General features: G+C 48.7%; 1 long non-coding RNA gene across 1 annotated transcript in view; it reads left to right on the top strand.

Moving 5' to 3' along the window:
• LOC111726686 overlaps positions 1 to 11435 on the top strand; it is a 33270-nt gene that overhangs the window by 16439 nt on the left and 5396 nt on the right. Inside the window, exons 2-3 of the long non-coding RNA XR_002774404.1 lie at positions 9567 to 9684; positions 10778 to 10898. This is a non-coding gene — a long non-coding RNA (uncharacterized LOC111726686). The remainder of the gene's footprint in view (positions 1 to 9566; positions 9685 to 10777; positions 10899 to 11435) is intronic.

Raw genomic sequence — 11435 nt, 5'->3', positions numbered from 1 at the left:
CTGGAGGGGCAGGTGTGGGGTGCAAAGCTGAGACCAGCGGCCCTGCTTTGTCCTGGAGGGGCAGGTGTGGGGTGCAAAGTTGAGACCAGCGGCCCTGCTTCGTCCTGGAGGGCAGGTGTGGGGTGCAAGGCTGAGACCAGCGGCCCTGCTTTGTCCTGGAGGGACAGGTGTGAGAGTGCTGGTCCCTGCCCATCTGGCCCTTTCTCTCCTTCCACAGTGGGTCCTGAGGAAATTTCCAGAAGTCTTGGAATAGCTTGAACAGTCTATGAACAGTTATAGTTTTCTGTGTCCTCTCCACATATGTAACAAGAATTCTCTAGGCCTCTTACATGTAGGATAGACCACATTACTTTATTTCTCTAAATTGAGTGGAATTGGGTTTAGCCATTTGTCTCCCCACTGTTGGCAGATGAGGGGTGTCTGGGGATTTTAGAGGCTCCTCCTCTTTCCCCTGGGATCTTATTAGGATCCAGAGACATGGAAGGGTCTCTCTTGCTCCCGACCTGCTTGTGGGTCCAGCTCGAGGTGCCTCTGGGGGGTCATGGCCCTGCTGACCCCTGTGCCTGGTACGTAGTGTTGGCTGCTCCCATCCGAGACCCCCTGCCCCTGTGACCCTGGCCAGGAGGTCCCCCTGGAGGCACCCAGAGCCTTGCCTCCTCTCAGCCTGGGCAGTCCAGGCTCTCTTAGTCAGGAACAACAAAGCTCCTGCTCTGTCCTTGGCCTTGGCCTCCTTTTCTTGGGGCCTCCTTGGCAGGGCCCTCTGCTGGCCAGGCCTTGCTCTGCTGCCCGCTGACCTGGCCCCATAGGGGATGGCGACCCCACCTTGCTGGCTTGTTCAGGGTTAGGAAGCTTTCTGTGCCCACTGGCTGGCACGGTGCTTGCAGGTAACTGCTCGGCTATGAGGCAGAAGAGAGGAGGACGCATCGGCCCCTGGCTCCACAGAGGGGGACACCAAGGCCACACACTTTTAACGCTTATGCAACCTCAAGTGGGAGTAATTGGAATATAAATTTGACAGAAACCTGCATCTTTTTCAGTGTAAGCGCATCCACGAGCTGGGCATGCCACAGGCCTTTGGAGGCGGGGTGGGGGGAGGCTGTGTTTACTGCGTGCGGGAGCTGGCATATTTTGGGGCCTTATAAATATACAACAGGTATAAATTAGCTTTTCCCATAAATGACTATTTCTCTTTCTGTCTCTCTGATCTGCATTTGGAATGTCAGCAATGTCCTCCTCCCTGGTGATCGTGCAGTTCTGGTTTCTTAGTGGCTCCAAGCCATGTTTTCTGTCACGTGTGATCTGCTTGTTGTGTCAGAGCAGGAACCTTTCCCTGAGCCGGTGTGTTTCTGTGATACAAACAGAAGTGCTTTTAAAATTAACACGGCATCAGAGACCTGGGTTTGTTGTAAAATTTCTCCAAGAATATAGTACGTGCATTTAAACGCCAGGGCTGTGACTGGACCCCTGAGTGACTTTCGAAGGTCTCCACTGGGGTGGAAACAGAGCTGGGTGCCTCACCCCATGATCCCTGTGAGAATGTGGGGGGCTGAGGCTGGTGTTGGCAGGCCAGAGCCCTGTAGGGAGAGGCGGAGGTGGGCATGGAGCCTGGCACGGGGTGGGATGGATGCTTCAGGCTAGCGCAGCTGCTGGGAAGGGGAAGGGGCAGGAGGCAAGTAGAGGCTGCCATGAGGCCGGGTTGAGGACTGGCCGGCTGCCAGCACTGCTAGTAGCAAGGGGGAGATGAGTGGGTATTTCTCATGCACAAGTCTCTGAGCCAAGTGCTGTCCCCCTGTTATTGCCTTCAAGCTTTGTGGTGACCCTGTAGGCAGGTCTCCCCTCTGTGCCTGGGCAGGGTGGGCTTCTCAGGGGTGAGCTGTGGGCAGGAGCTGAGGTGGGGCCAGCAGGGGGGTCCCAGAAGTGATGACACAGAGGACCTGGACTCCAGAAAGCTGGGAAGGTGCTGGTGCAGAAGGCGTGAGGCTGATGGGGACTGTGGGGAATCACTAGACAAATGTGGCCCACGGGGGGCCGTCCAGCCTTTGTCAGCCTAGCACGGCTTTGACTTTGCAGGCTATTGTCCCCTCTGGGCCTTGAAGCTGAGAGAAGTACCTGACCCACGTACTTCAGGGGAAGTGCATCTCGCTCCTGAGCGTGACGTGCTGTCTGTCTGCCATTTAATTTTCATGGGTGCCTTGAGCACGGGGTCCAGGCTCAGGTAACAAGGTCCATGGGTATCTGTAGCCACCTGAATACCATAAGGGTGAACTGTCTTAGGACTTTCCAGGGCACGTTTTCATTTTATTGTCGGTCATTTTAGACCAATAGAGATCAAATTTGAAGAATGCATGATATAAAAATGTTTGCTTTCCCAGGGCTGGTTGCTCCTGGCCCATACCCAGCAGTGGTCAAGCTGTAAAATGTCCCATAAAATCATCCTGAAAGGGCAGAGACGCAGAGTAAGCTCCTTAGGAAGGACAGGAGCACCTTGGGTAGTTTTTGGTGACACCTGAACGTGACTGACTACAGGGTGTGCTCAGGAGGGGACCTGGGCACCTCAGCCTACGTTGATTGTGCCCTTCTCTGGATGGTGTGTCTGCCTTAGGTGACTGTAGGCTGTGCCAGCTGTGGCCAGTGTTGGGGCAGCAGGTCTCCCAGGGCTATGACCAGGCTGTTCATGAGAGTTCGTAGATGAGTTTGTGTGTCTCTGTAGGGTGAGGCTTTCTGCAGGGCAGAGAGTCCACAGAGGAGGGGCCTGGAACCTTCCCTATGAGTTCCTGGTGGGAATGAGGCCAGACCCCAGACAAGACCTATTGGGTGCAGGTCCAGCAGTGTCTGGATGAGAAAGGAAGTGTGTTCAGTGCAAGGAAAGGGGCCAAGATAAGTAAGGGGCCCTGTTAAGTAGAAAAATAACATTACATCGCTATGGCCCAAACTGTGCCATGTAAAAGTACAGATAGGTATGTGGGATGAAATTCTGAACATGTCTACATCAAAATGGGAATTGGGGCTATTTCTGGGTGATAGGATTACAGGCGATTGTGGTGCTGGGGTTTATCTGTATTTTCAAGATTTTCTAAAAGAGCATGAACTGAGAGAGAATGGGCCCTGGGAGAGGACCCCTGAGGAGGGGTGGGGGTCCTGGACCCAGCTGGGGAGCAGGGCAGCTGGCCTCTGTGTCCTCTGCATTCTCTCTGCCTTCCTCAGCTTATTACACTTTCCAAGTCTAGTCCAGGTAGGTCACTTGGTGACCAGCCATAGAGGGGCCATCCCTGGCCCTCCTCTGGCCCTGCTGGCTGGACTGCACCTGACGTGTAGTTAGGTGCCTGCTTGTGCAGCTGCCAGGCCTGCCAGTGAGAAGCAATTGGGAGCCAGATGAGACACCTCATGCTCTCTGCTGGCTCCTGCACTCGGCCCTGCCCTGCCCTGCCCAGCCCTGGCCGACAGTACCTTCTTCACGTAGTTCTGCCGCCCTCATCCTGGTGTCTCTGTTCCTGGTGGGGCAGTGGAGCAGGTCCAGGGAACGGCAGCTGCCACATGCTGGCGGGAGGCTTTACCACCATGTGTGGGCCTCTCCTGTGTCTGTGCCCAGCTCAACACCTCCAGGGGGGAGTTGCCCCTGGAACTCTGCCTGGCCAGTGCCACCACCTTCCCTAGGGGCTGGGACTGTTCACTGTCTACCCCCTCCAGCTCCTGCATGGGGTCCCTGCATGGGGTCCCTGCCAATTGTCTGGCCTGAGTGCAGTTCATTGCCATTTCCTGCAGCAGCTACAGTGAGTGACCATGGCAGCACACATCTGTCACCTCACAGTGTCTCTAGCTCAGAAGTCCAGTGTGGCAGAGCCTCACTAGGCTGAAATCATGGTGTCACCTGGGGCTGTAGTTCACCTGGGGTTCAAGGTCACCTATTTTCTCCTCCTTCCTTCCAAGCCTGCCAGGATGGGCCAAATCCTATTTGCACTGTGATTCCCTTCAGATCTCTCTTCTCTCTTCTGCTTTTAAAGGCTCCTAGGATTGAGTTCACCCAGACAACCCAGGACAATCTTGCTATTATAAGATCATCTGATTAGTAATTGTAATTATATCTGCAAAGTTCACTTTCCATATATTGTAACAGAATCACAGGAGTGACGCCAGGGTGCACAGGCCACTGGGCACGAATTCTTCCTTCCCTGGCCTGGCAGGTGCCCAGGCCTTGACACTGGCCAGGGCTGTGTCCTGGGCCCTGCACTCTCGGACGCTGTGAGTCACACCAAGTTTCTGCCCAAAGACCGTCCCCCTCACTCTGACTCACCTCCCTGTCCTGCATGTTGATAGCTGTGGCCGAGGCCAAAAGCCCTAATTCAGAGCCGAGGGTGGGAGGCCACTGGGAAATCATTACTTCGTGAAATAAGGAAACACTTTCCACCAGGCTGTTTGGACTGGCCCTGCTGATGCTGCCTCAGGTGCAGCGAGCCTCCATGGCAGAGCCAAGGCTGATCCCTTCAAGTTTGAGGATGGTGATGGAACATGACCATGTCTCCAGCTTTATCACCTGGGAGAGTCTGGAACTTTGTGAATTCCGCCTTAGGGACCCTTAGGCAGTGGCCACCGGCCTTTGCGTACATCATATTTCCAGGGTCTTCCTTCTGACAAGCAGCAGGTTCTCAGCTGTGGTGGGGATGGGCCATGGGGGTGAGCGCCCAGGTTTGATTGAAGTGGGATTATTTGCTCTGTTAATGTTCTTGTTCCTCTGAGATCCCTTTGAGTATCTGAGACTATCCACTCATCTGTGGTGGGGAGTGAAGGAAAACTTTGTTTTAAAAGGTAAATATCACCAGCCTCAAGGAAAAGTCCCCCAGGATTAACTTTGATTTATAGCACGAAACAGAAAAGAGACAGCCGGGATTCTGCTCACAAATGCAAGTCGTGACCCTGATTTGTGTGCATGTGGGCTCAGGGTATGGAGATCCGGCTGCAGCTGTGAACATGGGGCTATGAGGGTGAGGGTGGGGACTTTGCTGTGAGGCTGAAGCGTGTGGGCTGGGGCACAGCAGCTGGGTTGGCTATGAACTGATTTACATTGAAGGTAGTTGATGAGACGTTCTTGGAGAGCTGTGAAGTGCACAGTGGAAGATCCCCTGCAGAGACTGCATGTGTGGGTGGGCTGAGTCCCAGGTGAAGAGGGTGATGTCTAAAGACACCTGCCCTTGCAGGGAGAGAGCTAAGCGTGCAGAAAACCCCGCCAGGACTCAGGGAACCTGGTCTGGCCTGGGATGTGCCCCCGGGAAGACTCCTCGGAACCTCTGCAACTCAGTTTACAACAGGACAAGGTGTCCTGGCCTTAGCAGGGCTGGTTGCTGTGGGGATGGAGTGGTGTGTCCACTGATGCTGTGCACACAGGACCTCCGAGCACAGAGAGGACCTCAGCCAAGGCCCTAGGAGAACCACTCCGTCCCACCGGGCATGCAGTGAGGTCCTCACAGGGACTCTGCTGGTCCCACTTTCCCCGTGAAGGGCTTTTAGCATGGCCACAGTTGTGTCCCGAATTAATAGAATTTTGTTAACAAACGTGGTTTAAAACTGAAGAGAAATCCCTTCCTGTGTTCTGTGGGTAAAAGCTATAATAATTTCATCACCATTACTCTATTCACTGGCAGCAGGCCACCAAGTAGACAAAGGCTTGTGTTCAGTTCAAATAAATAGATTAAACCGGCAGTTCAGAAACCAGCCCTTCCACCACACACAGAAACCAGACCGAGAACTCCAAACCCACCCTGGGATTAAGTTTGACAAAATCAGTCCTAAAGCCTGGTGTAGCTATTCTTTATATTTAATTTCAAAAAATCAACTACATTGAGGTACAGTTTGCATAGACTAACACCCATGCCTCTGAAGTGTACATCGAGAGGTGGTTTTGGCGCTTTTAGACACCTGGGCAACCACAGCCTCCCTAAAGACGGCAACTGTTTCCATCACTCTGATAAATTCCACCGCCAGTGATCCTGTTACTGCAGGTGGGATGTGTGTTCTCAGAGCTTGACTCAGATGGGATGGTTAGCGTGTGTTCCTCTGTGTCGTTTACTTGCATATAGGCTTTGAGATTCATCTATGTTGCTGCTTTTTGCAGTTTATCTAAAAAACCTTTACCTGATTCGGGTCATGAGGGTTCCTCCTGTGTTCTTCCAGCAGTTTTAGGTTTTGTTATCGTCCGTGCATTTAGGTGTGGGATTGATTCCCAGTTCATTCTCGTGTATGGTATGAGGGAGAGTTGGGGGTCCGCTTTCCCCTTTGAGATTTTGCACGTGGATGTGAACTTGTTCCGGCATCTTTTGAAAGGACACTCTTTCTTCTTATTCTCTCTGCACCTCTGTTGAAAATCAATAGTCTATTATGTCCGGGCCTATTTCTGGGTTTCCTGCTCTTCTATATATTTATATGTCTGCTTTTTTGCTAAATACCACACTTTCTTGGTTGTTGAAGTTCTATGATAACTATTGAAAACTATTACATGATAACATGTAAATTCTAACTATTTAATCCTTTTTCAAATTGCATCGGCTATTTTTGGCCCTTTCCATTCCCACATAAATTGTAGAATCAGCTTGTCAGTTGCCACTAGAACAGCATCCTGGGGTTTTGGGGAATCTATAGGCCAGTGTGAGGATCCGTGAATATGGTACAACTCCCTCCGAAGTCCTTTTAAATTTCTCTCAGCCGTGTTTTATGTTTTTGTAATGTACAGGTTGTAATATACTTTGTTCTCTAAATAGTTCTTTAGTTTTCTTTTTTGGGTGCTATTGTTTTATCTTAGCTTTCAATTTTAAACTGTTTCTTGATAGTTTGCTAATAGAAGTATAATTGTATATTGACTTGTATTAATATCTTGAGGCTTTCATAAGCTCACTATTACCTCTAATAGTTTTTTGTAGACTTTAGAAATTTCTGTGTAGACAATCACACTGTCAGCAAAGTATAGTTTTATCTCTTCCTTTAATCTATATGCCTTTATTAATTTTTCTTGCCCTTTTCACTGGGTAGGACTTCAGTATAATGTTGAAGTTGAGAAGAGATTCTTTTGCCCTGTTTCTGACTTAGAATCAGTCTTCCATCATTAAGTACGATCTTAGCTGTGGGTTTTTATATGTTTCCTCTATTAGGGCAAGGAAGTTTAAATTTCTCACTTGCTGAGATATTTTATTTATCATGAATAGATGTTAATTTTTGTCAAATGATTTTTCTGCCTCTGTTGGGGTTCTACATAGTTTTTCTTTAATGGAGTATTGCATTATTTGATTTTTAAATGCTAAATTAACCTTACATTCCTGGATTAAATTCCACTTGATCATGATTTATTAGCCTTTTTATATACTGTTGTATTTCATTTGTTAAGGATTTTTAAGTGTATATACATAAGCATATTGAATTATAGTCTTTCAAATATATTTTTGTAATGTCTTAGTCTGGTTTTTCTAAGAAAGCACTGCTGGCCTCATTCCATGTGCTTCTTCCTCTTCTATTTTCTGAAAAAGTCTGTATTAGTCCTTCTGTGTTAGTATAAAGGACTACCCGAGGCTGAGCAATGTATAAAGACAAGAGGCTGGCTGGGCGTGGTGGCTCATGCCTGTAATCCTAGCACTTTGGGTGGCTGAGGCAGGAGGGTTGCTTGAGGCCAGGAGTTTGAGATCTGTCTAAGCAACATAGTAAGATCCCCTCTCAGCAAAAATGCTAGAAGTTTTCCAGGTGTGGTGGGATACACCTGCAGTCTCAGCTGCTTGGGAGGCTGATGTGGGAGTTTGAGGTTGCAGTGAACTATGCTGACACCATGTCATTCTGACCTGGGCAGAGTGGGGCTGTCTCAAAAAAACAAAAATGATTTATTTGAATTATGGTTTTGCTGGATGTACGAGAAGCCTGGCACCAGCGTCTGAGGGCCTTAGGCTGTTTTCTCTCATAGTGGAAGGTGAAGGGCAGCCACCATGTGCACAGTTCAGAGGTGAGAGAGGACGTGAGTGAGGAGGGACGAGAGGAGGTACAGACGAGTTTATCCATTTTTTTTTTTCTTTTCTTTTGCACAGTCTCACTCTGTTGCCCTGGGTAGAGTGGCATGGCATCATAGTTCATAGCAAGCTCAAACTCTTGGGCTCAAGGGACCTTCTTGCCTCAGCCTCCCAACTACCTAGGACTATAGGTACTCACCCCATGCCCAGCTAGTTGTTTTTTCTATTTTTAGTAGAGTCAGGGTCTTGGTCTTGCTCAGGCTGGTCTCAAATTCTGGAGCTCAAGCAGTCCACCTGCCTCCCAGAGTGCTGGGATTACAGGCATGAGCCACTGCACCTGGCTGCTAGCCTCTTTTTAATGATCGTTCTTGTGGGAACTGAGGGTGAGCGCTCACTCACAACCTTGAGGATCAGCAGGGCACCAAGCCATTCATGAGGCATCTGACCCCATGATCCAAACACCCCCTACTAGGCCCTACCTCCCACACGGAGAGACTTGGTGGGTCTCACAAAGCACGACTAGCCATAGACGAGCCTATGCAGATTGGCCCTGCTGCTTCCTTAATGTTTAGTAGAGTTCATTGGTGAGTGTTCTCTTTTTAGGGGAATTTGCAGCTAAAAGTTTAATTTTGGTTTAGAATTATTCATACTATCTGTGTCTCTTTGAGTGAACTCTGCTACTTTATGTCTTTCAAATAATTACTCTATTTCATTCAAGTTTTCAAATTTATGGGCATAGACATGTTATAATTTCTCTTATTATCCTTTTAATGTCTGTAGGGTCTGTGGTGATAGCTTCTCTTTTTATTAACCAGCTTTAACATAATGGCTGGGGGAGCCAGCTTTAACATCCTGCAAAGGGGATAGTGAGTTTAAAGAACCTTCGTTATGGACTCATGGAGTTGAAGCGATTTCATGCAGTTAAGTAGTTGCAGTTGTTTTATCTTCTTTCCCTTCCTTTCCCCTTCCCCCTTTTCCCTTTCCACAGAGTCTCACTCTCTTGCCCAGGGTACAGTGCTGTGGCGTCACAGCTCACAGCAACCTTGAACTCTTGGGCTCGAGCCTCCCGAGTAGCTGGGACTATAGGCACCCACCACAAAACCTGGTTAATTTTTCTATTTTTATTACAGACAGGGGCTCTCACTCGGCTCAGGCTGGTCTTGAACTCCTGATCTCAAGGGATCCCCCTGCCTTGGCCTCCCAGAGGACTTGCAGCTGTTTTCTTTATAAATTCCAAGCTTTCCCAGTCCTGACCATGGGCGGCAACTTCCACTGGACTCGGCGTTCACTAGACAAGGCCCCGTCTGCCTTGTGCCTTCTGCTAAGAAAAATGTTTCAGGGACGTCATACTGAACAGGATATTTTTCTAAGAAACGTGGTTTAGTTTAGGAAACAGGGTGTAGGACTTGCTATTACTCCTGAGTTGGTGTTGTTTTTAGGCTTTTTCAACGGTCAGGCTGAAAAACTCCTGGATGTTTGAGGGATAAAAAGATTAGAAAATCATGCTGATAGTTCCTATCAGAAGTAAAGACTGCAGAGTGTTCACTGAGCTTCTTTAGTGTTACGTCCGTGTCTCCTTTCTCCATGCAGAAAGTTCCGTTTCCCAGTTACACCGACAGAGCTCCTGACCTGCTCTCCCACCACACACTCAGTGTCAGGGTGACGTGACTGCTCCTTCCTCCCACGCTGGACGCCTCTGGATGCCAGGGTGAGAGTTTCTGGTAGTTCTTTTAGTCTTAGTTCTTTAGTCCTTGGTTTTTAACTTAACTTTGTTTATAGAAACATCAAACAGTAAACATTTTACCTGTCAAATCTACACAAGGTCTATTCCTAGGAGTCAGGCTTCTGTCCTTACCCAGCCCTTCACTCTATCTTCCCCCAAACTAGCCGTTAAAATGACCTTTGTATCTATTCTTTTGTCAATTTGCTTTTATATATTCAAATATGCATCTACTTACTTTAAAAATGCTTACTCATTTATTGAAAGAACGCATTATATGTATTTTTGTTAATCTTGATTTTTCCCATTGAATAATGCCCTGGAGGTCGCTCCATGTAGCAACATACAGAACCTTTTCATTCTTTTTTATAGCTGTGTGAGCCTCTGTTTTGTGGATGTACCATTGTCTCATCAACAGTCCTCTGTTCATGGACATTTCAGTTAGACCCAGTCTTTTCCTATTAGTCTGGTGCATGCGTCTAATGTGAACCAGGGTAGATTTCTGAAGATGGGATTGTTGGATCAAAGAATCATTGCATATGTGATTTTTCTAACTATTACAATACCCGCCCCCCCGTCATGGTCATAGCACAGCAACATGGTAATTTTTAAATTTTACCCCTCCTTTTGCATTTGCTAACTGTGAACTGCCAGGGAAGACAGTCCTGCCCTCATTTACTGTCTGATTCACCTGGAATACGGTCCTTACAAGAAGGGCAGGGAAGATGTTATTCCTTCCCTTCATTTACCAATGCTCAGACTGAGCTGGCACCCCAGCCATCTGCGGAGGTGGTCAATGAGTTTTTTTTCAGTATCATTGCGAGCCCATGAATTTACATATATTTCTTGCAGTTTAATCCGTCAAAGTCATGTATAGTTTTTAAAACACACTTGTTATTGGACTAATTTGAAGTTTACAGAAAAGCTGCCAGGACAGTGGGGTCTGTGTACTCGTCCCAGCCCCTTCAGCATCAGCGTCTACATTATCACGGTGCAGAGGTTAAACCCAAGAAAGCAGGACTGTCACTGACCAGTGACTCATTGCCAGGCTTGATGCGAATTTCTCTGGTTTTCCCACTAGTGCCCTTTCCTGCAGGATCCAGTCCACCACGCCACATTGCATCAAGATTAACCCTCCTAGAGTGCGTGTCTCTCCTCTCTGTCTAGTGCTGGTCCTGCCTGCCTGGCTCCTTCTCCTGCAGGTAAGAGCAGCTTTGACTGCCTGTGTGCGTGTGTGTGTGTGTGTGTGTGTGTGTGCGTGTGTCTGTGTGCATGCGTGTGTGTGTGTCTGTGTGTGAGTGTGTCTGTGTGCATGCGTGTGTGTGTCTGTGTGTGAGTGTGTCTATGTGCATGCATGTGTGTGTGTCTGTGTGTGAGTGTGTGAGTGTGCATGTGTGTGTGTGTCTGTGTGCATGTGTCTATGTGCATGCACGTGTGTGTGTCTGTGTGTGAGTGTGTGAGTGTGTCTTTGTGCATGTGTGTGTGTCTGTGTGCATGTGTCTGTGTGCATGCATGTGTGTGTGTGTCTGTGTGTGAGTGTGTCTGTGTGCATGCGTGTGTGTGTGTCTGTGTGTGCGTGTGTCTGTGTGCATGCGTGTGTGTCTGTGTGTGAGTGTGTCTGTGTGCATGCGTGTGTGTGTCTGTGTGTGCGTGTGTCTGTGTGCATGCGTGTGTGTGTCTGTGTGTGCGTGTGTCTGTGTGCATGCGTGTGTGTGTGTCTGTGTGCATGCGTGTGTGTG

The sequence above is a fragment of the Otolemur garnettii genome, unplaced genomic scaffold (assembly GCF_000181295.1).
Source record: "Otolemur garnettii isolate 467f Iridium unplaced genomic scaffold, OtoGar3 scaffold00075, whole genome shotgun sequence".
Lineage (NCBI taxonomy): Eukaryota > Metazoa > Chordata > Mammalia > Primates > Galagidae > Otolemur > Otolemur garnettii.
Note: the sequence above shows the minus strand (reverse complement) of the source record. Positions and strands in the feature narration are given on the sequence as shown.